Source organism: Felis catus, chromosome A2, assembly GCF_018350175.1.
Source record: "Felis catus isolate Fca126 chromosome A2, F.catus_Fca126_mat1.0, whole genome shotgun sequence".
NCBI classification, from domain to species: Eukaryota; Metazoa; Chordata; class Mammalia; order Carnivora; family Felidae; genus Felis; species Felis catus.
The window spans coordinates 39,756,618-39,783,701 of record NC_058369.1 but is presented as its reverse complement, the minus strand read 5'-3'; the positions used below and the strand labels follow the sequence as shown (position 1 = coordinate 39,783,701).

Sequence of the window (27,084 nt, the reverse complement as noted above, 5' to 3'; positions counted from 1 at the left end):
TTTTCTGTATTGTGGCAACATCTGGGAGCTTGCTGCTCCTCCCATGGCCAGCCAAAGAGGAAAAACTCACCCTGGAGTGTATCTTTCAAATGCAAACCAACCAGTCCAGAGTGCATTCCCCTCAACCGCCTCCTTCATTGGGTTCTGCCACTGCAGGCTGCACTGTCCCCTTGCCCTAATCACCTGAGGGCCATGCACCAGACAGGTAGGGACAGCCCTATGTCCCAGAGCCCACCGAGATGGTTCAAACAGGCTAGTCATAAGCCTGCTTATCCCGCCTCATCCTTTCTATTTCACAGAAACCACAGTAAAGTCTCTCCGTAGTTCCCCCATGCTCTGTGTCCCGACCGAAGCTGGTGCCTCGTGTGGCCCATCGTGGCGTGGCCTGCCCTGTCTTCTTGGGAACTGTGAGTAACAAGCTAACCAGTCCCAGTCGTCTGCTGATCTGTTGGCCCTTCCACACCTAAATAATATTAAAACCTATATTTTAAAACAGCCTGTTCCCCAAAGGCCCGCATGGGATTAAGCTCTAGGTGCTCACACAGGGAGCTGGCCTGATAACGCAGCCTTTGCGGGCCCACTGCCCTTCCTGGTCTTGGTCCCCACTTGCCTGCCAGGGCTTCCTGTACCTCCCAGGTAACCCAAGTGTACTCTTGTCCTTGTCCCGGGGGTTGCTTTTTGGAGAACCAAATTAAGTGAACACAAAAGTGAATATTTATTTTAAATACAGACAGGAAAGACAAGTGGGGACAGTGGGCTTAACTGATGGCTGTTGAAGTGTCTCACACTGGCAAATTTCACAAAATCACATGGCCACACAAACGCTCTATAAGGGCTCTTGGAATAGGCCCAGGCAGGTGAGGGCCCCCCTGCTCAGACTTCATTAGTTCACAGTAAACCTGCCTCCTGACTAGGACATCAGGTCCGTGAGTGCCAGGACAGTGCTCAGCACAGCGGCTGGCACATAGCAGGTGCAGTATAAATAAAATTTAGTGAATGAGTAGCCTAACAGGGTATGCCACTGGTCAGAGCAAACTTGGAATACCTGCCTCTCCCCCCAGGTGGTGCTTGGGGGGGCATACTTTAAATCTTTTTTTTTTTTTAATCCTCTTTTTGAGGGCTTCCACTAGTGGTAGCTAAGCTTCCTTCAAAGGGACACAATTTTTTTTTCTTTAAATATGCAAATACCTTCATTTCTACAGACGTAGATGCCATGGTATCCTTGAGAACCACCTTACAGTTTGCTGATCTGATCTCTTAGGGGCCGACTGTATGGTTTAACTCCCAGATGGTGATTTTTATCTTCCTTATTTCTAAGTTCTTTGCTATGCTGGGATGGATAGGTGGGATGTTTTGTCACTCCCCTAGCCCTACCACATGCCCAGGGAGCAGTATGTTTATTGAGAAATTTATGGTGTGGAACTGCACAGACCTGGCTGGAGGCCCCCTCCACTCCACAGCAGAGAGATTGGGGGTGAGTTACTTAGACTCCTGAGCCTCAGTTTTCTCATCTTCAAAGTGGGGATAATGGTGGTAACTTCCAGACTGATGAGAAGAGTCAAGAAGATAACGCGTTCAGACCTTTAGCACAATGCCTGATCCAGAGCTAGAGCTCATTAAGGGGATCTGTTTATGGGAAATGTAATACTGTGCCCATACACTGTTAACCTTGTCAGGCTCTGTTTGAGCTCTGTCTATAGGGTTCCACACTATTCAAGTGTAGAATCACTTGCTTCTACAAGTGACATGTTACCAGTCTCTGGGAGCTTGTGAAGCAGTCCGGCAATGCTTTAACGTGAATAAAGCGCCATAAATGATATGCTTTGTTTCCTGTGAGGTGACTTCCTGTTGCCTCTCTCCGGGCACCGGGCCCCTCCTTCCTAAACAGTGGGCTTCCTGAGGGAAACAGCTCCTCCTGTGGTGCTTTCATCAGGAATGTATTGTTGGCCTGGGGGGTGTTGTTTACCCCCAACAGCTGCTGGTAAAACAGAGAGGTAAACTTAGTGGATGATCTGTAGGAACAGAGAGGCAGAGAAATAAAGAGAGAACAAGGGAGTGAGCGAGAGCACAACAGAGTGCTCTCTTGGCAAGCTAAGTGCAACAAGGATGTTGTCTATAGGATGTCGACCTACAGGGGGTGAAGAATGTATATGAAGTATGGAAACAAAGGAAGAGAAAGTGAATCAGGGAGAGTGTGAAAAAGAAAGGAGCAAGGGAGAGCAGAAGTACGGGAAAATGACACATGAATCCAGCAGGATCTGACCTGAGGGCAGCCGACGCCTGGAGAGAGAGTAAATAACAGATAGCATCGATAGGTGTACGTACCAGTCTCCTGTGTTCCTGTGTCTGTGGCAGACATCACTAATCGACCACACCATTCTTTTAAATGATCTCAAACTTAGCCTCAGAGTCCTCAGTCAGAGAGCCAGGTTATCACTACTAAATCGCTAGAGTCAGCGTTTGCATTGAAACCCTCTTGTCTGGGTAGAAGCTCTTGCCACACATTTAGAGAGAAAGCTTAGACCGGAAGAGCAGACCAAGGCATAGAGGACACAATAGCAGTTAGATAAGGGGTGTTAGAACTGGCACCTTCTTGGGGTGCCTGGGTGGCTCAGTTGGTTAAGCGTCCAACTTTGGCTCAGGTCACCATCTCACAGTTTATGGGTTCAAGCCCCGCATCGGGCTCTGTGCTGACAGCTCAGAGCCTGGAGCCTGCTTCTGTTTCTGTGTCTCCCTCTCTCTCTGCCCCTCCCACACTCACTCTCTCTCTCTCTCTCTCTCTCTCAAAAATAAACAAACATTAAAAAAAAATTAAAAAAAAAAAAGAACTAGCCTATTCCCAGCTGAAGGGCAAAAGAATGGGCTCGTCACAATCCAGACACTGAAGCTCTGTCTCGGACCCTGTTCCACCTACCAGACAGTCCCATTTCTCTGACACTCAAGCAGAGAGAATAAGGGGCCACTCTGAAACCCCATCCTCAGAGTTGAGTATATGGAATCTTTGAAGATGGAGCATAGAGAGAAAAGGACTTGTTCTAGTCATTTTCAGCAGTGCTTGGAAAACTGTAAGTGCTCAATAAACGATTGTTGAAAGAAATGAGCAAGGTGTGCTCAGGGGTGATAAAGATAGGAGAAAGAAATACTCATTCACCACTGGGGGGAGTGATGCATCCTTTCTGAAGGATGCAGTGGTGCCGCCTATAACCTTAAAAATGTGCAGAACTTTTGACCTAGAAATTCTATTTCTAGGAGTTTATCCGAAGGAAATAGACCATGGAAGTGCACAATATCTTATTTCCAAGAATGGTCATTTCAGGGTTGTTTTTAACATTGCAAAAATAACGAAGGCAACCTACATATCCAACAGTAGGGGATTAATTAAATGAATAGCAAAACATTCAGGGGACAGAAGACTACATAGATGTTTCCTGTGATGCTGTCTAGGAATGACATGCTGTCTACTTATGATATGCCACCAGTGAGTAGAGCAAGTTATAAAAAAGCAAGTACTTGATGAAAAAAAATATATTCATGCACACTAAAAAGCTCTGGAAGTATATAGGCCAAAGTATGGAAAAATGTTTTTCTGTAGATGATAGATGATAGACGGTGGTGATTTTTTTCTTTCTACTTTTCTATGTTAAAAGTTTTTCTAGAATAAACAAGTTATTTTTATAATAATCCAAATGTTTAAGAATGATTGGCAGGGGCATGTATACCTGGTCATTTGACACTGAGACACGCACATATCCACATCATGTATATAGCTCTTTAGATGTTTGAACTCTCTGGGCTACTTAATAATAACGATACAGAAATATCTAATATTTAATAAACATGAACACTAAGTATGTAAGGTACTATACTAAGCTCTTTTCATATTTGCCTCTTATAACTTCGTAGCAACTCTGGGAGAGAGGTTCTACATCTCTCTCCATTTCCCACCTGAGGAAACTGAGGCACGGGCATGAGTGAGCCAGGGCCTTCCAGCTGCTGAGGGGTGGGGGCAGGACTCGAAGGCAGGCAGGATGTCTGCAGAATCCCCACTTTCAACCTCTTTGCTACACTGCTTTCAGCAAAAGAAAATCCTAGCCAGATTGTGAAACTCTAAGATTGAACCACAAGGTATTGAGAAATCACATTAACAATAATTTTGAGAGCCCCAAATTAAACTAGATTCACATTTGTATGTGAGTATGTGTGTGAGTTCTTGTCAGGACAAAAAAAAAAAAAAACAATGAGGGAATGAAAGTGTCTTGAAAAGATTCCTTTTTATAATTAAGCCTTCCTTGCCTGCTCTCTGTTACCCACGCTGACACATTACAGCAATAAACAGTGAGCAACACAGCGGCTCCTGTATTATGTCAGGGTGTGAACGATGAGAGATCGCGCCCCGACAGCTCTGAGGACGCGTCAGTGTTTTTCTGGGTCCCGCTTGCACATCTTAAAGTTGCCCACTGCATTGGAGAGCCACTCGGATAAATATATTCTTTGTCGCTGAGCGACATCTATAGTTTCAGTATCTCCCTGAAGCAATTCGGAGGAAATTGGGCCTTAAGGGTGGACAGATGGAGGAAAACCTTCTCTGCCATCCCTGCTGATCCCTGCTATGAGTCATCTCCCTTTGATCAAACCGGAGCTGCCACTGAGGAGAGGCAGCTCTTCGAGCACCTTGCTTGGGGCAGCCTCTTCTGGAAAGCGGGCTTTCTGTAACCAGAAGTGAAGGGCCAAAGGCTGTGTTTGGGAACGGGGAAAAGTATGGCTGCGGACTTGCCAGGGGGAAGCATACATGGGCCCAGAGGAAGAAAGTGTGAAGGAAGGAGAGAAGGAGGGCTTCAGATCCTGACGTTCATCCTCCCTGGCCACCCTCGTTGGACAAGGCACTCTTCTCTCTGAACTTCAGTGTCTTCATCTACAGGATGCGAGAAATGCTTGTCTCCTACCTTCCCTTCCCTTCTGTACTCACCTCTCCCCTCCTTTCCTTTCTGTCTCCTCCTCCTCCTTCTCCCCTTCTCCTCCCCCCTCCTCCCCCTCCTCCTTCTCATCTGCCTTCTCCTCTCTCTCTCTTTTTCTTCTAAGACAAGTAAAAGAATCTGTGGAGGTGTGTAAAGTGCCACGTACGATGAAGACAGTGTCAGGCAGTGTATGTTCATGCTTATGGCTCGGGGCTCTGGAATCCAGCAAAGACAAAAGCATGGTAGACTGAAGGAACTCTGTGATACTCTTCTCACTGAGAGGTCATGCCTATGTCCCTGCCCTGGGTCTGGCCGGGCTCTCTGACAGGCTCGAAGCGATGCTGTGCCAGCTGCGGGCCCAGGCCTCGGGCAGCTTCCACCTGCTCCCTCAGCACACTCCGAGTCCCGGGCTGTCATGGGAAAGTGCTGTTACCCTGAGATGGCCGCACCGGAGCGATCACATCTCTTCCCTCCGGGTGACGGTCCCAGCTGAGCCACCCAGCCTCCCAGCCAAGGCACCGGTCATGAGACAGAAGCTGTCCCAGACCCTCCAGATGAACTCCCCCACCAGCCACATACTCAGAGTGACCCCAGTCCACATTGCGTGGAGCTGACCCCTGCCCAGATGGTTGTTGTTTTAAGCTGTTACGTTTTGGGGGTAATTTGTTACACAGCGTGGATAGTTAAAGCACCAGAATTCAAGTCCCTCCTTTACCACATACTAACCGGCAGTTTGATCTTCAGATATTACCTCTCCAAGCTTCAGTCCCCTCAACTTTAAATGGGGACAGGAACAGTCCCTGCCTTATAGGAGCTTAGCAAAGGTTAAATGGGACAACTCCAGCAAGGTGCTTGGGGCAGAGCCTAGTGTATACTAAGTGTTCCGAAATGCTGTCACTGTGACTATTCTTTCCCCCAGACGTCGCCATCAGGGTAACAAAGAAGCAATAAAGGAAAACTCAGCCCAGGTGCATTGTAGGGCAGTGGGCCCTGGGCAGCCGTCTATTTTCCCCAATAAATAGAATTGTCTTAATCATACTTAATCCTGTTCTCAGGAAGGTATTTAAAATTGGAACAGTCATTTGTTTGATTTCCTCTGAAACAGTTGCCCTAATGAACCCGTATCATTTGCAAGGGAATTAAGAGACTCTTCTCTGTCCTTAGCTCACAGAATGCCCCACCTCCTCCCTCCCGTAGGATGTGTTAGTGCACGTGTGTCGGGCTGTTGGCACAGCTTCCTTCTTGTTTTTCTTCCTCCCTGTGCTCCAGGGACTGTTCTTTGAGGGGAACCGTGTCTTCCTACTTCTAGCTGCAGGTGGGCACCTGGGACCCCACCTCCCGTGGTAGTGCCTGCTTCCTCCTGAGTCAACTCATGGCCAGCCGTAGCCTCCTTTTACTACTGATTGTAAGTCTTAGAAACCGAGGGTGTTACATCAGGCTGTTTCGCTGGGTAGTTTTGGAGAAGGTGGGGCCTGTGCTATTCAGGAGTCTGGGACTCAGGGAGAGGCAACAGCAAAACACTGTTGAAAAAACAAACACCGTGAGCATTGGGGTCATTAATCAATTAAACAGATATCCCTCGAGCACTCTCCAAGTGCCCAGTACCGGGCTCGGCCTGGCTCTAGAAATGTTTGCATCTGATGCTGTGTGCCTGTGCCTAAACGTGATCTGACATCCACCCAGCAGAATGTGCAGAATGTGTAGAGCAAAAGCAAAAGAGACTCGAGTCTCAATGAGTCCGTAAAGCAACTGGAACTGTCCTCCACTGTGGTGGGAGTATAAATAGGTGTAGCCACTTTGGAAAGCAGGGCTTGTGCTCACCCAGAGTGGGGCTCGAGCTCACCCAAGACAGGACTCGAAGTCACGAACTGTGAGCCAAAGTCAGATGCTTAACTGACTGAGCCATCCAGGCGCCCCATGGCCACACCATTTTTAAGAGCCACCGACCGGCAGCAACCCAGACGTTCAGCTGCGGAACAGACGTCCATCCCATGGAGTTCATGCTGCATCCAGAGTAAACAAACTAGTGCGCACGCGACCGCGTGGTGCATCTGACAGACACGGTACCGGAGGAAGCAGATTATGGGCAGAGGAGTAAATACCACGCGATTCCGTTTATGTGCATCGTAGCACAGGCAAGATGAGTTTATGGTCTAAGTCAGGGCAGTGCTTGCCCTTGGGAGTTAGTGGGTGGGAAGAACAGGAGAGGGGCTCTTGAGGGGGCTGATAATGATGTTCTGTGTCTTGGAATCTGCAGCTGAGCTACTGGTTACATGGATGTGTGTGGTTATATGGATGGTGAAATCTATCCAGCTGGTAATGTGTACCCTAATAATGTATCTTTTTTTTTAAGTTTATTTATTTATTTTGAGAGAGAGAGAGACAGAGCATACGAGTAGAGGAGGGGCAGGGAGAGAGAGAGAGGGAGAGAGACAGAGACAGAGAGAGAGAGACAGAATCCCAAGCAGGCTCCACACTGTCATTGCAGAGCCCAATGTGGGGCTCAGACTCATGAACCATGAGATCATGACCTGAGCCAAAGTCAAGAGCCAGATGCTTAACTGACTGAGCCACCAGGCGCCCCTGTATACTTTTTTTTAATGTACATCTTAATGAAAGGTTAGAAACACATTAGCCAACTTTGATCAAATTGTTTTGCCTCTTTAAGCTCACTTTCCTTACCTATAAAATAAGAATATAGCCTGCGTCTTAGGGCTATTGCTCTACAGAGTTTTAATGAAGGTGAACACTATAATGAATGACCTAAACGTGTTAGGTACTTCGTAAATTATGGCTATTGTTATTGTTAGTATTTTTGCTACGAATACTTCCTTTTTCTTAGTGTTAGATTCCTCTGAGTGCCCTTTTTAAAAGCAATCTAGGGAAAATGTCATTATTCCTCAGCTGAGAAAGAAATTTATAAAACCAGCCCTAAAAAAGGTCTTTCTGCGGGCTGACGTTGTTTCATGATAGGTGTCAAGTCGCCACAGAAAATGAAAAATAGCCTCCTCCTTTGAGAATGAGTGAGCATTTTCTTTCTATGCTCTTCAAATCCCCTTTCCTAAATGGACTCTGAGGGTAAAACTTTGGGGAGAGAATGTCATAGCACCTGGAAGAAATTTCCACCCCCTGTCCGTTCTCCACACATTTAGAGAACGTGACCGAGAGCAGATTCTTCAATTCCTCAGGAACCAAGAACATGTTGTAATGAAGTTCATACCTCTTGGCCAGAATTTCCCCTCACTTTCACGGGGCCGTGTGTCGTGAAAGGGTTCAGCAGGGCAGGCCATGCTCTACCACGGTCTAAACTCGATCTTCAGCCCCTGGAGAAATGTGCCCCATGCTTCACTGCTGGGAGCAAGTCTAAAGCTTTTACACTGTGGATATTACATTTCATCAACTTAGAGAGTGTAATCCCGGAATTAGCCATTGGCGGCTGAAAAACAGACCAGCTGGTCACAGCTGAGAGAGGAGAAAGACCGTGTTGGGGGCATGGGCTCTGCATCGCTGAGAGACCCAAGGAAGCATCACTGCAGGCCTCAGTCCTCGCTGGGAAGGGATGGCTCTGGTTCCAGAAACTCTGAGAGTCGAACCGGGCTGAAGGCAGGGGTGGCCTCGGCAGGATCTGAGATAGAGATGCCTGAATATTCTGCTGATACACTTTGACAGACGTGACTCCGGTGTCCAGGCAAGGTTAATGTGGTTTAGTCACAGAGTGAGAGAGGGAGGATGCTTCTCGACCCCTCTGGGACACCAGCCATCTCACTCTTCCTTACAGAGATGTGACTTGAGGGGCCTCAGCTTTGTGGCCTCAAGGAATCGCTCTGACAGTTCCAGGCTCTTACCGCCAACACAGGAGCGGGACAGATGAGCTCAGAAAGTGCCTAACTGTGTTTGTGAGGGCAAAGAGAAACCAGAATTCTTATGTTTTGTGGGTGGTATGGTGTTACCGGAGGCCAGTTTGATAGTATGAATTAAGTCTTTAAAAAAGTGTGGCCCTGGGAGTTGCCAAGGTGGCTCAGCTTGTTAAGCGTCCAACTTTTTTTTTGTTTTTAATGTTTATTTCTGAAAGAGAGAGAGTGTGTGTGTGTGCAAGCAGGGAGAGGCAAAGAGAGAAAGGGAGACACAGAATCTGAAACAATCTCCAGGCTCTGAGCTGTCAGCACAGAGCCCAATGTAGGGCTTGAACTCATAAACCGTGAGATCATGACCTGAGCCAAAGTTGGAAACTTAACCAACTGAGCCATCCAGGTGCCCCTCCCACAGAAGTCTCTTCTTTAGAGAACTTAACGTAAGAGCAAATGCTTCCATTTATCTGTTATTTTGTATTTAATATTTTGTCATTATTATTATTACTTTTTTAAAAAGTTTATTTATTGAGAGGAGGGAGAGAAAAAGGGAGAAAAAAAACATGTGAGTGGGGGGTGGGCAGAGACAGAGGGAGGGGAGAGAGAATCCCAAGGAGGCACCACACAGCCAGTACAGAGCCCAATGTGGGGCTCGAACCCATGAACTGTGAGATCATGACCTGAGCCGAAGTTGGACACTCAAGCAACTGAGCCACCCAGGTACCCCAAGCCACCCAGGTACTCCAACTCCTGCTTAGGTCATGATTTCAAAGTCGTGAGATTGAGCCCTGAGTGGAGATCTTAGCTGAGCGTGTAGACTGCTTCAGACTCTCTCTCTCTCTCTCTCTCTCTCTCTCTCTCTCTCTCTCTGCCTCTCCCCTACTTGCTCTCTCTCACTCTCTCTCAAAAAAAATTTTAATAAAAAATAAAATAAAATAAAAATGTAGTCCTTGTGACCTTAGGAACTTATCCTAAGTTTTGACTAATGAGCAGTGATATTTAGTGACATTTCAGTTCACTTAATATTTGGTAAGTGCCTGGTAAGTGACTGAGCCTTTGTAGGTGCCAGGCACCCTGCTGAGACTTCCCCAGGGTCCCCATTTTACAGACGGGAAACTGAGGTCCTTAGCAGTTAATCAACCGCCCAAAGTTACAGAACTGATTAGTGGAGCTGGATTTGAAGCCAGTGGACCTGACGTGATGGCGTAAACTGGGGACCATTTGGTCTCAGAACTTTCTGCACTGCAATTGAGGCCGACACAGCAAAATCTATCTGCGCCCGTCGTGACTGAGGGAAAAGCACACAGGGCACCACAGGACCGGTCAATGTGAGTGTTCCCACAATCGTTGGTCATCAGCCGGCCAGAAAGGAAGTACCCCGAATGTCTGACAGGATTTGGCTAAAGAACATTATGTCCATCCTTTGGAGTACTGACTGACATGAAAATGAATGTCACGGGGCTATGTTTATTGACATGGTGAGATGTTCCTGTCACATTATTAAAGGGAAAATGGTGGTTTTGGTATAAGAAAAAGAAATCTGTGTGTGCGTGCCCGTGCGCGCATGTGTGTAGGCATAGAAACAACGCATTACCAGTTATTTTCTCCGGGTTTGGGGATTATTTATAGGTTTTTTTTTTTCTTTCCATCTCTGACCTTTCTGATTTGGGGGGGTAATTAGCATGTTTTACACATCTAATTGGAATAACAAGCTATTTCCATTTGAGGAAAAAATAGCTGCTGCCTCTTCAGACACACAGATGGCTCAGTGGCACACGGGTGTCTTATTCCTTGTTTCTTACCCCAGGGCAAGGAGCTGCCTGCAGGTGACGGAGGCTGCTCCGTGCGCTTGTCCATCCAAGGTGCTCCAAGGATAACCTGCATCTTCCGCATCTGAATCATCCAGGCTGCTTGTCAAATCACCCAGGGCTTCCTGGACTCCACCCTCATATTAGTAAGAAGTCACATTTATTGAACACGTGTTGTGTGCTGGACGCTGTTCTAAGGGCTTTACACTTAATCATTTTATCCTCCCGAACCTTAAGTAAGGTATGGCCATGATTATACTCATTTCCCAGACGAGAAGGCTGAGGCACAGAGGGTTAACTGGTGTGGTCCAAGTGCCAGAGCTGCAGGTGGCAGAGGGGACGCCAGGCCCTGCTCTTGGCCCCAGGCCCCAACTCGAAGTCACTACCCTTGGAGCGCAGGGGCTCAGGAATCGGGATTTTTAGTAAGTTGCCAAGGGATCTGTGTGGACACCAAAGTGAAGTAACTGCTGCTCTGAAGAGCCTTTCACCTCAGAACCACCTGCATTGTTTTGGGTTAAGAAACAGCTGACCCATTTACCGCACTTCAGCCATGAAAGGACTTTCTCTCTTTGGAATCTTTAGAACAAAATTGTCAGTTGGAGGTTCTTGGCTATGGCCAAGTCATCAGATGTAAAAAGGAGATAAGATTTGACAACCAGTAGCCTAATCGTCTGTGCTGCTTCCTCCCTTCTTTCCTTCCTTTCAAATACATTCTTCTTCAGAGCCCCACTTCTAAAATGTTGAGGACGTGGGGCATCTGGATGGCTCAATTGGTTGAACGTCTGCCTCTTGATTTCTGCCCAGGTCGTGATCCCAGGATCGTGGGATTGAGCCCTGCGTTGGGCTCCTCACTGAGTGTGGAGCCTGCTTGGGATTTTCTCTGCCTCTCCCTCTGCCCCTTTCCTCTTCTCCCTCTCTTTCTCTAAAATAAAATAAAATAAAATAAAATAAAATAAAATAAAATAAAATAAAATAAAATAACGTAAAGTAAAATAAAATAAAATAAAATAAAGTAAAATAAAGTAAAATAAAATAAAAAATAGTATAAAATGTTGAGGTCTTGGGCTACTCTCCCTGAAGTTAGGATGTGGAGGGGCTGTGTATGCAGAGCCCATCTGGATGCTTTCTCTGTCTCCAGGGATGCTTGGAAATACTGTTTGCAAAGCCAGGGATGTCTAAAGAGTGGAGACCAGCATTGCCCATGGACATTCAGACTTGGTTTCCTAACTCCTACTTCGAAAAAAAATTTTTTTTAAAAAATCTTTTGAGGGAGAGAGAGCAAGAGGGTATGTGCCTGTTGTAGGCAGGGGAGGGGCAGAGAAAGAAGGAGGGAGAGAATCAGTCAGGCTCCATGCTCAGCACCGAACCCGACCTCAGGACCCCTCACCATCATGAGATCATGGCTTGAGCTGAAATCAAGAGTCAGACGCTCAACCAACTGAGCCACCCAGGCGCCCCTCCTGACTCCTACTCCAAGCCGGTGTTGCTCCTTGAGGTCGTCCTGATGTGTTAAGACCCCCACTGGCTCAAATGGTGATTGCATATCTTGGCAGAGTAGCTGTGTTCAAGTATCAACCCTAAACTGAATGGCACAATTTCAGGGGCCCCATTCATATCGGGTGAACGGAGTTGGCCTCTGGAGGCGGTTCACATGCATTACAAAGTGGACGGTGAAACACCGAGGACCTGCCCAACCTCCTCCGTTTTGGAATCAAGGTGAAGGTCCTGGTGGCTGAATTGCTCCCAAAGGAGCCCGTCAGCCTCAAGCAGTGGAAATGCTGGCCCTCAAACGCAAGTCTTCCCCACCTGAGGTGGCAAACCACAGCAATGACCCTTCCTCTTAGCCATGTTCGCCCAGTGCTTGCTACGGAAGTTGCAAGTCTTGTGCTGGACACAAGACCGGGGCACCGGCAGTGTGGTCAGCGAGGACGGATGAGAGACTCGGTCCCGTTGCTTGGGGCTGGAGAACAGGGCCTGAGGACCCCTGATGAGCAAAAGTGTGCCATCGCAGATCATGTCTGGATGATAGACCGTGCCTGTCAGCATATTCACTATGTGTATCACCTTTGGTGTTCCCCTGGGCCCTCTGAGGTAGCTCTCGCAGACTTTTATTAAAATCTGCTAATAAAGTCTGTCAGATTTTATTATTCTCATTTCAAAGATGAGGAAACTGAGGCTCAGAGCCTTGTTTGAGACTGCGTAGCTAGGAAGAGACAGTGGCACTAGGGTTTTCTCTGTTCTGAGTTTGTGAATGATGCCAGAGAACAAACATCCCTGGGCCAGATTAGGAGACAGCAGAGGGTGGTTTCTCTATCCAAGGACGCATAAGTTCCACGTTTCCTGGAGGGTTTCCTCCATATACGGCTCCTCTCAGCTGCACCAATGACTTGCATGGGGCTGAGAGTTCTTTTTAACTGCCACTACCTCAAGGCCTGACTTGTCCACTCCAATTCACGCAGGCAATGAAGGAAATAAGAAGAAAAGAAAACACTTCTGCACAGGAAAGAAATCACAGTCTTTCTCCAAAACTAAAGGCTTTTGCAGGAGCGCAAGAAAAAAACAAAAACAAAAAGAACAACAACTCTGATCATTCTTGGCAGCTTCTGACCAAATTAGTATACTGAAAGAATGGATGAAAGAGTAAGGGGTGGGTCAGAGAGAAAGGAAATCCGTGGGCTCCCCTAGTGAGTGGCTGCTCCCTGCTATGTCTGGGAAGTCAAGGGGTAATGGAGGAGTCTAGTTGGAAAACATAGCCATTTTCTTTCCAGTGTCAGCTTGAACCACACCACCCCAAGGAGACTTCTTAGACTCTAGACCAGACTGGCCCCTCTATCTCATGTGTTCTGCCTGTCCTCTGCATTTGACCTTTGTAACTCAGATTATACTTGTAACTTGTAACTTGTAACTTGTAACTTGTTCAGCACCTGCCTCCCCGATTTGACTTTGAACTCCATAAGTGCAGAAGCTGGGTCTGTATTGTTCCACACTTGTATCACTTGGGAATCTTTTGTTTGCAAAGAACGGAAAACCCACCCAAGCTGGGTTAAGCAAGAAGGGACTTTTTTTTTTTTTTTCCTGCCCAAGTCTAGAGTTGGCTCTGGGAAAGCCCGGATTCAGGGTTTCTGAATCCAGATTTGTTCTCTCAACCACTCTTTATTCCATTTGATTTTCCTTCTTGTGATGGTTTTATTTTCAGGCTCCTCATGACGCCAAGATGGCTGTCACAACTCTTGCCTAGGACACTTTCAGTGAGTAAGTACCTCTTCCTAGCAACTAACGCAATATTCTCAGGACTAATTCTGATTGGCTTGGCTTGAGTAGTATGCTTATCCCTGAACCAATCACTGTAGTCCAAAGGGCTTGGTGTTTTCTGATTGGCTAGTGTCACACACATAGCACATTGTCCGCCCCAAAGCCATCCCCTTCTCTTCCTTGCTAAGAAAAACCCATCAGGTATAAAGCAGGTGGGCAAGATGCTCAGGAAAAGTCACCTCCTCAATCCAAGAAACCGTTTACAGTAATCGTGTCTTCTTGGCGATGATTTGTTTAAAAGCGTGCACTGACCCACTTTGGCAAAGAGGACGTGATGCAAAGTGTATTGGAGGCCTCCAGGAGAAATCTTCCTTGCTCTGAAGTTAGATCTGTAGGTGGTACTACTTTCTTTCCATCCCTTCTTGCCTTTGGATATTGTGAGAGGGTGGGAAGTTTGGAGCTGCTGCAGCCTTATTGCAACCATGAGGTGAGATATTGCTGAAATATTGGGGATGGAAGAGTGGAAAATGTCTGCTATTGGCTTCTGTGGTGTTTCACTTCTACTGGCCTGCACCTGTGATTTTTTTTTTGAAGGACTGTCCACAGGCTTTTGGAGCTACTTTGTCTGCTCTTGTAGAGCACCCGGTTGCCTGGGATTTGTGTTCCTAGGAGGGCAGACCATACCAATAACTGATGCAGAGGTGTGAAAGCCTGGCTCCCCTGCTTTGACTTGGGACAAATCCTGAGGCGTACGTTTCACTGCGGAGCTCCCTTCAGGACCAAGCCGAGGCTTGGACTTGCTTGAAATCAACCTTCGCTTGGCAACTTCTTCTTCCCTGTCCTACCCTCCCTCCATATCTCCCCACCAGATGCCCCCTGGGAGCATTTTCTTAATCAATCGCATGCACACAAATCGTTAGCTCCTTCTGGGGGACCTGTCGTGTCACCAGGGCTTACACATCACAGCTGCTCTGTAAATATTTGTTGCCTGAGTGAATGAATACATGAATGGATGAACAAGCTGGGGAAATCACAGGCAGGTGGAATCCGAACAGGTTATTATACTAATTACAGGCTGTCTACTTTTTTTCCCTTTGCTCTGTGAAACAGGTTGGCCCCTTGGGGAATTTCCCCAAAGCTTTTGAAGCGGACAGGGTGTCTTCTCAACAGGCTCATATGCTTCCTAATTGGGCAGTCCATTAGAAGGTGAGGTCATCTCCCCAGGGAAGGAGGAGAGGCCTTATCACTCAGGATGGGGGTGGGGGGGGTCCTGGGGCGGGAACAAAACCTTCGTCAACATCTGCAGTGTCTGTCGTTACTGGAGCAGCCGGAGGGAATGACCATTCTGGAATGAATCAACTAAACCTTTGACCTGAACTCCAGTTTAATTCACTCTTTCCCCTCCATTAGCTGGTGTAAGGGATGAAGGAGGCAGAAGGGGAAGGATAACATATTTTATTTTTATGGCATTTTTATTCCAAATGACCCACTGGGTCAAACCCACTCTTCTTTCATGAATTATACATTAGAGGAATCCTTTTGTTTTTCTAATGGCTTTAGCTGAGTTCACCCTCTAGAAAGATATTTAAACAAAATCAGGAATTTCAATTAAAGAGTTCACCTCTTGCCATATCAACTGACATGGTTTTGATTGGGGCGTCCCATAAATGAATCTCCATTAATAGAATTTTCAAGCTTCCTAGGGTGTTAGAAATCATCCAGCCCCATCACCTTATTTTATACATGGGAAGACTAAGAACCCAGAGATGGGAAATGACATGCCCAAGTTTGCACAGCCAGTGCATATCAACAGCTATTAAAAGACAGAAATGGCGGTATATTTTACTCTCTATTTCTCAGCTAGTATTCTTTTCTGCAAGTAAGCCTAGAGAAGTAATATAGTTGCCATGGCTGCAGAAAAAATTGCTCCAAAACCTCGTGGCATAAAGCAGTCACTTGTTATGCTCATAGATTCTGTGGATTGGGCCCTTGACAGAGCACAATGAGGATGGCTTCTTCCTGCTCCATGGTGTCAAGGAACTCAGCTGGAAGAGCCAAGGGCTTGAGTTCATCTAAAGACTCGTTCATTCACATGAGTAGAGGTTGATGCTGTCTGTCGGTTGAGACCTATTATAGGTTGGAACGTCCATACGTGGCCTCTCCATGTGCTCAGGACTTCCTTACAAACATGGTGGATGGGGTTCCAAAGGAAGAGTTGAGAGATGAGGCGATGGGGGGAGAGATACATATATTGATTAATTGGTGGAAATTGTGTTGCCTTTGATGGACCAGAAAGTCACTCTGTGTTACTTCTACAACATTCTATTGGTCAAAGCAGTTCCAAAGTCCACCTAGTTTTAAGAGGAGAAGGTAGACCCCACATCTCAATAGAGGAGTGTCAGTTACATTGTGAGAGAGTATACTGAAGGGGGTATATATTGGTGAAGCCATATTTGGAAAATTTGCTTTGCTACAAGAGGGTTAAGGCTAGTACACATTACATTTTGCTGAACTGTTTATTTAGGATCTGTTTTGTCTGCTAGATTATAATTTCCTAAGGGGCAAGATGTGTGTCTGTCTTGTTTGCTACTATAGCTCAGTGACCACCACGGCTGTAGCTGACTCAAGGTAAGAACTTAATACATTTTTGTTTGGAAAGTGAGTGTCAAAAAGAAAGTGTTTAGTGGCTAAAAATAGACACATAGATTTCCCTTCTCCTCTTGTGAACTTTCCTTTTCATCAAGAACTTGAGTACCATCACCATCTTCTCTAAAGAGTTGATTGATTGGTTGATTGATTCATTCATTCGTTCATTCATTCGTGTTTGGGGACATGCGGAAAAGGTACATAACTAAGTCTTGGACCACTCTACTGGTCTAGAAGTGGTCCTGGAGAGAGTGATAGCTGGCAGAGGCGACCTGGACGATGAGCGAGAGGAAGCTGAGAGAAGAGTCAGGAGGAAGGGTGCTCCAGGCAGAGGGAACAGCCTATGCAAATTGGAGGTAGGTCATTCGGTGTGGCAGGCATGTCGAATTTGAGAGAAGAGTGGAAAAAGGTAAGTGAGCCTAGAGGAACAAGCAGGGCCTGGGTTCAAATTTGTGTTTAGAAGGACATGTCTGAGTGCAGAGTGGATGATGGATTGGAGTGGGACAAGGTGGGAGGCTAGTTGGGACACTGTTGGCAGAAATTCTGATATGAGATGTTGGGGGCCAGACTCTCAGTGGGGATGGTGAGAAGTGGGTGGATATTTCCAAGGAGTTCCAACCGATTAAATGGATGTGAACGTGAGAGAGGTGTTGGTCTAGTTCGTGGTCTCTGGGTTAGGCAAGTGGGTGGCTGGTGGTACTAGACCCCAAGTCAAGGCACACTAGGCAAGGAGTAGCCTTGGGGGATGGCTGTGAGGAGTATTTTGGACATGATGAGTCTAAGATGCTAAGGGGATCACCTGGTGAAGTTTCCAGGAGGCACTTGAATTCACGAAACCAAGACTCAGAAGAGTGGTCTGAGCCGCGACTCTGGACTGGGGTGGATAAGGGGATGGAAACAGAAGCCACAACAGTGCGTGTGTTCTCAGTGGGCGAATGAGCAAACAGAGGAGCAAAGAGCCATGGAGAAAGCAGTTGTCAAGAGGGTGGCAGTCAGTGGTACCCAGTCATTTGAGAAATCACAGAAGGAAAGGAGGACATTGGCCACAGGATTGAACAAAAGAAAAGTCATTGGCAACTTTCACAAGGACAGTCCCCCCTGAGGGAGACAGGAAGAAACCAGATGACAGAGCTGTGGGAGAAAGAGAGGGTGAGAGTGATGAATAAATGAATGCGTGAATGAATAGCTTTCTAGTAAAGCCTTTACTTTCCTCCTTCCAGGTCTGGTAATTCTGGAAACACTGGGTTGGATTTGTCAAATGAATTCCTAAAGGAGAGCCAGGAAGGATCTTTTCCATTCAGCTCTCTCTGTCCCAGAAAATAACCTATGTGTGGGTTGTCCTTGGCTTGCCTCCCTAGCAACCAGCATTTGTATTTAAATTCTTGGGGGAGGGGTGCTCTCATTTTTCAGCTATCAACACAGTTCTGTGGCCACATCTGTTGTTTTTGTCTGCACAATAGCCATTTACCATCATTTGGCTAATAGCATCCCGATCTGGGGAGGGCTGACCCCTTATCCTTGGTTCCACGGGTGGCACATGTCCCAAGCCCAATCGATAAGACTCAGACCTGAGATTTTTTGGAAACTCTGGGGAAAGAGAAGCACTCTTTAGACAGGGGTGGTTTCCACTGGAGAGAGCTTGCCAGCACAGAGGAAAGCAAATCCAGGGCCACAGAGAGAAAAAACAATCTTGATGACAATTCTTGGATTCCTGGATCCAGCCGTGCCTGAAAACATTGAATCCCTGGATTTTTCAGTTACCTGAGCCAGTAAATTCTCCCCCTCTTTTTTTTTTTTTTTTTTTTTTTTTTGGTCAGAGTGGCCTGTATAAGTTCTAATGCTGAATGAGTGGTCCCAATAGGAGTAAACTGCCAAGACATAGACGCCTCAGGGTGGGTTGGTGGAAGAGGGTTTACTTGATTTCCTCTCAGGCATTTCACTGGACATTTCACTCACCAAGTTGCTCCTGCCGGAGGAATGTCCCCTTCATTTTTGCAATCATCCCTTTCACTGTCTCGACGTGTATTCCTACCTTTTTGCTAACCCATCCATGCTCAAAGACGTTTACCTGAAATGCACAGATCCTGTGCTGGAGACCCTCTTTCACCCCCAGAGGCAACACACATGCTTATTATTTGTGACAGGAAATGCTCCCAAGAGCCCAAGTTGGGAGATGGGGCATTTGTGGGGACCCCATCAGTGTGCACTGCACTTGCTGACAGCCAGTGCCAGGTTCCATGTCCCCCGCCCTCTGGCCCCACCACCCCACGTGTACAACAAGCACTGCAACGGTACAAACTCGTGTTCGTTTGTTCAGAACATGAATTAATCATGCCAGGGAGATTCCCGGCCGCTGGACCACATTTTGCTGTGTTAGCAATAAACATCCCTTCATCCTGTCAACACAACCAGAAGGGAAAACAGAGGTCCAGAAGCCTCCGAGGTGATGAGGGTACCCAGTGGGTCACCCATGGCAGAGGGAGGGAGTGACACATTCCTTATTTTTTCCACCTCCCTCCCTATATCAGCTGTTATCTTGGTTTCCTTCTTCTTGCTTCTGAATATACTTCCCACCTGAAGTCTTCAGTTCCATGGATCTCGTATTTTCTGTCCAGCCTCCAGGCTGACAGCTTGCCATTGGCAGAGACCCATAGCATGACATCTCCTGAAGAGGGTGGGGCTTGCATGTTTCGGTGCTGGGCTTGCCAGAATCGCCCTGCGTTATTTCCTATCCCTGCTTATTTGGAATTAGCAGACTTAGATGGGTTCCTCCCTCTTCCTCCCTCTTTTCTTTCCTTCCTCCCTCTGACTCACTGTACTTACCTCCTCCTGTCCCCTTTCTTCCCTTCTCCTCCTCTTCTCCCTTCCTCCATCTCCTTCCCTCCTCCTCTTATGCCTTCATCTCTTCCTCTCTCTCTTCCCCCCCCCCTTAACCTTCCCTCTTTCCCTGACCCCTGTACACTCTTCCTACCTGTTCATCTTCCCTACTCTCTTTCCTTCTTTTCTTGCTTCTTGTTCCTTTTCCTCCCCTTCCTCCCTCTCCCCACGACTTTCACCCTGTGGTTCCAATGCAATGAGAACGAAGGGAATAATATTGAAAAGCAGCCAGGCTCAGCCAATAAATCCTCTAATGCTTGTAATAGTTTCATGTTCTTCACATTCATCCTAGTTTAAGAGTTTAATCAACATCTTGGAATACTTGTGATTTACTCCGTGAGCTTTAATTTGAGGCATGGCAATCCCTCCCTGCCCCCCCCCCCCCATCCTCCCTGCTTCCTTTCCTTCCTCCTTCTCTCTCTCCCTCCTCCCTTCCTTTCCTTCCTTCCTCCCTTCCCCCTCCCTCTTTCCCTCCCTCTCTTCTTTCCCTTCCTCCCTCTCTCTCCCTTCTCCCTTCCTTTCCCTCTCCCTTCCTCCCTCCCTCCCTCCCTTCCTTCCTCCCTCCCTCCCTTCCCCACTCTCTTTTTTCCTTCCTTCCTTCCTTCCATCCATTCAATAAATGCTTTCTAAGGGTCTATTTTGGGTCAAGCCCTGGGCTAAGTGCTAGACATAATGAATAGAAACAGGGACATTATCCTTGCTCTGATGAGTTTACAGTCTGGTGTGAGAGGCAGATTTTCACTACAGATCCCACATGAATGTATTCTCATGACTTCAGTGAAAGCTCTGCACTCCCATGGGGACCTAGGCAGAGGAAGTGACCCCAGCAATGGAGGTGTGGAGGCTTCCTTGAGGAGCCGATGTGAAGGATGAGTTTTCTAGGCAGAGAGAAGAGGAATGAACACACCAAGTAGAGGGAACAGAATATGCAAAGGTCTTGGGGTGGGAGGAAGAAGGGCACTTTCACAGAATTTGACAGGAATAGTGTGGCTGAGACAGGGAGTGGAAAAAATGAGCCAGAGGTTGACAGGGGTCAGATGTTCAGAGCTCTTATCTGAGATGAGAGTTTGGATCTTTACTCCAAAAGCAAGGGGATATTATAGAATAGTTTCATCTGGAGGCGGAGATGGTCATAGTCAGTTTGGCTGTTGATGCAATCAAGGTCAGGACAGGAGATACTTTGGGTGAGCCTTCTCTAGCCCCAGGTGAACTAGGTAGGCTGGGAAAAAGCAGATTGTGTCAGATGCAGAATTAGTCCTAGGGCCTGGATTGGCATCAGGTAACTGCTCTGGCTTCCGCAAGGGAGATCATCTTGCCTGCAGATCTCCTGTATGGGTCAGAAGACCCTGTGGGATGAGGAAGGTGGAAGGAGCATGGCTAAGAACTTTGGCCTTGGAGTCAGCCAGATCTGCCTTTGCTGTTTACCAGCTATGATACCCCAGGCAGGGGTTTGCAGCTGTTCTGAGCCTGTTTCCTCATCTGTAAAGCGATGATGGTGATGATGATCATAAATGTGCTTTTTTGTCTGCCTATCATCCCTTTTTCATGCTAAGTAGGAAATTGCCATTGCATGTGGTTCTGGTGGGACTGGCAATTACTGTGCCCCATCTCCCCATTGGACACGTGTTCCAGGCCTAACTAATGATTGTGCCCCATGGCCCTGTCCCCAGGATCGGCATAAAGAAGTGGCCTAAGTAGGGCCAATCAGAGACCTGCCATGGGATCTGATATGGGGCTGTTGGCAAAGAGAGCCTCTCTTGGTTTTAGATTATTAGAGCATAGGCTTGAGCTACTGGTGTCCAAGTTTCCTGGGGGAACAAAAATCAGGGAGATGACTAGGGGAGGAAGAGAAGGAGAGAGACTAAGGGGTAGAAGGGGAGAATAAGAGAAAGAAAGAACTCCATACCCTAGATACAACAGTCCCTGAAGCCTAGGACACCCCTTGCACTTCTCAGTTAATGAATCCATCAATGCCCATTCTGGCTTATGCCAGTTTGAGTTGGGTTTTGTCACTCACCATGGATGTGTTGTGCCCAATGCATGACGTTCCTAGGTTATTGTGAGTGCTAATTTAGCTGAAGCGCTAAAAGCAAATGTAAGGTGCTCAGCATGCAAAGTGCTCAGTAATCACTCACTGGGATTTTTGTTCTGGTAACAATTCATAGCTGTAAGATACATTACTAGAGTATATACTGCTTCTTACCTGTGGGGGGGGGGGGTGGCCTCATGTGGCTCCACAGAGGGCCATGTGCCACCTTAGCGATCCTGTGTAGAAGCCTCAGATAGTGACCTGAGTCCCCCTTCCCTACCTCTCCTTCTCCCTCCGAAATTTGTGACTGCTGTGTCCCTTGGGGCTTTCTTGAAGTGATGGTGGCAGCAAGAAGAGAACAAATGACCTGAAGGATGTGACTATGTTTATATCCAACTCAAGAAATTCGTTCCCCTTCTACTTCAGAGCAGCTGATTTCCCATGATCTTTTTAATGAAATGTATCAGTTATCTATTGCTGCATAACAAAGCCCAAACTTAGCAGCTGAAAGCAACCAGAGATGTATTATCTTGTGGCTTATGTGGGTCAGGGATGCAGGGATATAGCTTTGCTGGGCAGTTTTAACTCAAGGGTGCTCTGTGAAGCAGAAGTCAAACCAGTGGCCAGGGCTGCTGTCATCTGAAGGCTTGAGTGGTGCTGGAGGATCCACTTACAAGATGGCCCTACTCTACTCATGTGGCTGTTGGAAGAAGACTTTAGGTCCTCCCCACAGAGCTGCTTGAGTGTCCTCATGATATGGCAGCTGGCTTCCCCCAGATTGAGTGATCCAAGAGAGAGAAAGATGGAAGCAATAGTTTTAGGGCCTCATCTTTGAAGTCACAAATGTCATTTCTGCAATATTCTTCTGTTTATACAGTTCATCCCTGTTCAGGGTGGGAGAGGGTGCCCAAAGTTGTGAATACTGGGAGGCAGGGGACATTGGGGGCCATCTTGAAGGCTGGCTGCCACACCTGTGGTGTGGTGTTTTTAAAAAAAATTTTTTTAAGCTTTATTTATTTTTGAGAGAGAGAAAGACAGAGCACGAGTGGGGGAGGAACAGAGAGAGGGAGACACAGAATCTGAAGCAGCCTCCAGGCTCCGAGCTGTCAGCACAGAGCCCAATGCAGGACTTGAACTCATGAACCACGAGATTGTGACCTGAGCCGAAGTCAGACACCCAACTGACTGAGCCACCCAGGTGCCCCTGTGGTGTGGTATTTTTCAAGGTCATTAAAATTTCTTCTTAGTCTGATGGGAATTCTCTTCCTCAAGGAGGTCTTTGGATGCCCAAGATAACATGGTGTCTTTAAGGCACCAAAACACCCCTTCTAACAACTTGTTCTTGAAAAAGCTTTTTACAGAGCTTGCGAAGAGCTCCTTCAACTAGTGAAATGACTAAACTAATTTGCTGGTCTGTAATTTCCTGGCATGCCTGGAGATTTCCTAATAAATACTAGCTTCAGGATGGCAACCTGCCAGCATTACGGCCTTCTCCTGAGCGACAAACAGGGGATGTGAAAAGCATCTTGGAGGGTTGGGAAGGCTGGTGCATTGCAGGGAGAGAGCACAGGACCTGGAGGCTGGATGTTTGGTTTTGAGAGCTGACCCTGCCTCTTACCTACTGTAACACCTACCATACCTACCAATACCTATCATATTTCAAGAAAAACACTTGCCTCTCTGTGCCTCAGTTTCTCCCTCTCGGAAGAATGGTGACAACCCTGATTTTCCCTGACCCACGTGGCTATTATGAAGTTTGAGTGAAGTGATGTAGCATTTTAAGAGGGAGGTCCATGAACACTAGCACTAAGGGCTGTTAACCTCAAAGGGGATTCTGTGCCGAAGTGAGTGTGGAGGACTGTATTGGAACAGTCCAACTGTTTTCCATTTCCCTTGACTCCAGGCAGGGCCAGAGCATGGCTGTGCTGGCAGAGCAGCCACACAGGCTTCTTACATTTGGGGTTTCATGCCCTGCAGCTGCGGTCTTAAAATTCTTCATAATTTTATCTTTGAAGTTGTGTTTTGTAAGTGAAGTTTGAGGAGACAATAGAGCATGTGCCGGAGGCTTGGCGTCTCAGCTTTCAAGACTGTGCCTCTTACTGTCTCCTAAACGGTGAGCTCGTAGCTGCCGTCTTCCCTCCCCTGGCTCCCCGTTCTCTGCCCTGCCCAGTAACCGTGTCATCAGGGTACCCAGATCATGGAGTTCAGGACCATGACTGGTTGGCATTGGCAGGGGGCAAGGGAGGGGGACCCGATTCTGCTGCCACCCTCTGCCCCCCACAGAGGCCTGGGCACGTGTGAAGGGAGTGCTAGGGTCAGTGCCCATCTCGTGATGTCACAGAGCAGGGAAAGGAGGCAGCTATCCCAGTGCTGGGCTGGAAGCACCATGGCACATTTAGCAGGAAACCTGGTGGGGGCCTACTTCTGACCCAGGTACCAAGGAGGTTGTAATTCCTTGGGGATCACCCAACTGCTCTGTGTTGGGACGCCATGGGAAGAGGAGATTAGCTTCCCCACCACCAACTAGGGCTCTGCATTATCACATTTTGTAGCTGATCCTCCTGCGGAACTTGTCAGATCCTTTAATATAGGAGAGACTAAACTGTAGTGGGTCAGAGTGCAGACTTGAGAGCTGGACTGTCTGGTTCTGGGTTCTGGCTCTACTCCTTACCAGTGTTGTCACCTTGGCCCATTTTCCTAACCTTTCTGTGTTTATGTTTCCTCATCTCTGAAATAATGATCATGTGGTTCCTACCTCCTAGGTTTCTGTGAACGTTAAATGAGGAGACAAAGCATCTAGACTAGCCCTCCCCGTGTAGTGAATATTAGCCCAAGAATTTGATGCTTCCTTCTCCTGAAGGACTGCAAAGTTCCTGGGGCAGGAACGCCATCCGTAACAGGCTGCAGCACCACACGTCAACAGACTCAATGAATACTTGTTGCATGAACGGATCTCCAAGAGGGGCTTCCCATAGAGTACCCACCCTGTCCCCTTTTATTCCAGAGAATCTTACGTGATCAGCGGTCCAGTCTCAAAGGACATGGAGACACAGCATCTTGTCCCTGTTCATTCACAGTCTCCTGACAGTAGGGAAGGAGCACGCAGACACCCCAGAGGCTCTCACCAGCCTCCTGTATGGGCCCATCTATTCTGCTGGGAATAGCTTTTCTAGACCCCCCAGAGGCCACGCGATAACTCACTCCTTCTCCCCAGCCTCTCTGCCCTTAATTGGGCCAATCTGTCTGCCTGACACCCTGCTCTGGTTCGTTTTCTTCACAAAGCCGTCTCTTGTCAGTTGACAGATTCTCAACTGTCTTGAGAACATTTTTCAATTTGTGCTCTTCCAGTAATTTCCCAACCAGGTTTCTCTTTTTAAAGCTACTTAATTTTATAATTTCTAAATGATTTTCCTCACCTGCCATGATTCTTCTCCACCCCCACTCCTTGGCTTTTTTTCCGGTGACTTGCATTTCCTCAGCCCTGAAGCCATGCAGGTGTGTGGGGGACCCTTTAAGGAAGCCTGATTTTTTTTTCAGCTATAGGGAGGATTACTGTCTTAAGCTTTTTGGATTCCTCCAAAAGCTGGCCATGAGCTAAGGGCATGGGTACAGCAGTTTGTTTGGGAAGTGATCCAGGAAGCAGGAATGAGGGGGCAATGAGAGAGAGAAGGGAGAAGAGCTGAGAACATGCCTTATTTTCTGGTTACCCACTGGGTAATGTGCAGGGAACCGTAGACATGAAATGTACTTTGCATTGTCCCACTGGAGGGAGCGGAGACTGACTGCCACTCCCCACCCCCACTGGAGGGTTGTCCCTGGGAAAATTAACTTCCTTGACCTTCTGTTGGTGCCTGGGCACCTAAGCGGCCTCTCCTGGCTTTGGAGAAAAGTGTGGTTACTGCTAGACCTTAGAAACAGCCGTTGAACATTCCATCAGAGCTCATGTGCCACAGAAGTTTTCTACAGACAGTTACACATTCGAGACTCCTCGGAGCTGGAATTGTCTCCTTGAAGGAGTGGACTCCTTCATTTCCCCCCTTTTTTTTTTTCACTTTTTTTTTTTTAATGTTTATGTATTTTTGAGAGAGAGAGAGAGAGCATGAGCAGGGTAGGGGCAGAGAGAGAAGGAGACATAGAATCCAAAGCAGGCTCCAGACTCTGAGCTGTCAGCAAAGAGCCCAACAGGGGGCTTGAACCCACAAACCACGAGATCATGACCTGAGAAGAAGTCAGACGCTTAACCGACTGAGCCACCCAGGTGCTCCTTTTCATCTTCTTTTTAAGCCTCTGATTATGAAGGTGTTTTGCTGCCTTTGGGGCAGGCCCAAGCCAGTTGGGGCCCCTATGGGAGGGACTGTTGGGTCCCCAGTAAGAAAGGGACATTCAGCCAGGCAGTTCTACAGTGTGTTTCCATCTCTGGGGATCAGTCTCCTGAGAGGAGGGTGTTGATGTTTTCAGATAAGAAAGGAATGCATCTCCCTGTGACTCCCAGGGCCCATGACTGCATTTGGGTGGTGTCTGAATTGCAAAATTAATGAAAGGCACACTACTCCATGTATTGACACGTCTGAAGATGATGAGGCACGAACGTGAATTGCATCTGTCTCCTCCCCACATCCCCTGATGACATGCTGAGTGGATCCCATAGGTTGCTGCTCTATTTGGATATAGAAAGGTCCAGTTTTATCTCTAGTTTCATTTCCTCCCTCTGCCCTGCACAGGTTTGACTCGGCCCGAGGGGTTTGAAGTGAAGAGAGAGCTTGGTCTGTCTGAAGGATCCCTTCTCCTCCCCCTTCTTTCTCCCCTCCTCTCTCCTCAGGCAACCCCAGGAACATCACTGACACTGTGGCACAGCCCTGGGATGGCCTGCACACAGAAGATGACGTGAGGGTGTTCCATGGAGTATGCGGCAGCCCTGTGTGCTGGGACAGAAAAAAGGGACTGGAGAAAAGGAACACGTTTGTTTTTACTCAACCAGAACTGCGCGAGTCCTCTCTCAGCGAATACTGGTTCGTCTGCACGCATGGTGAGCTCCAAATGACTCCATTTGTGACTTTTTTGAAGTGCATTTGGGGGTGTGTGGGCAGAGAGGGATGTGGGGGGCTTCTCCTCAATGTGCAGGGCCCCAACATTGGAGAACCACCTTTGCTTGACCTCCTCCTCCTTCCCCTTCATCAGGAACACCCCCCTCTGCCCCCAGCCACTAGCTTCTGGGGTCTTCTTGCCTGGGGGCCACCTTCCTGGTTGAGACTCAAGTCTGTGGGGTCCTCTTCACCAAAGGAGGTTCCCTGCCTCATCACCCTTAGTGGTAGGAGGGTTGACTGCACCCTTTCTCCACCTCACTCTCTCCAGTTATCTCCCGGCCCTTCTTGTATAGGTCTGAAATGGCTGTTGTTCATGGGTCTCCAACCAGGAAATGAGGCCCCTGGCTCCCCTTGAGAGCACCCTCAATCTCTATAAGCTACTCTGTTGGAGTGTTCTTCCCTTGGCTTGATGAAGGAGACACACTCCCCTCCTCCAGAAGTCACAGTCCTTCTTGGATTCCCCATATCTGTTTGTACAAGGTGGAGAGAAGGAAGGAAGGAAGGAAGGGAGGGAGGAAGGGAGGAAGGGAGGATGGAAGGAAGGAAGGGAGGATGGAAGGAAGGAAGGAAGGGAGGAAGGAGGAA

At 47.6% G+C, this 27,084-nt stretch overlaps 2 long non-coding RNA genes across 3 annotated transcripts in view; one reads left to right on the top strand and one right to left on the bottom strand.

Moving 5' to 3' along the window:
* Nucleotides 1-27,084, bottom strand: part of LOC109496652 — a 60,141-nt gene that overhangs the window by 20,099 nt on the left and 12,958 nt on the right. The window lies entirely within an intron of this gene.
* The window catches only part of LOC109496654, a 155,166-nt gene continuing 153,722 nt past the window's right edge, over nt 25,641-27,084 (top strand). The window contains exon 1 of the long non-coding RNA XR_002152881.3: nt 25,641-26,441. This is a non-coding gene — a long non-coding RNA (uncharacterized LOC109496654). The remainder of the gene's footprint in view (nt 26,442-27,084) is intronic.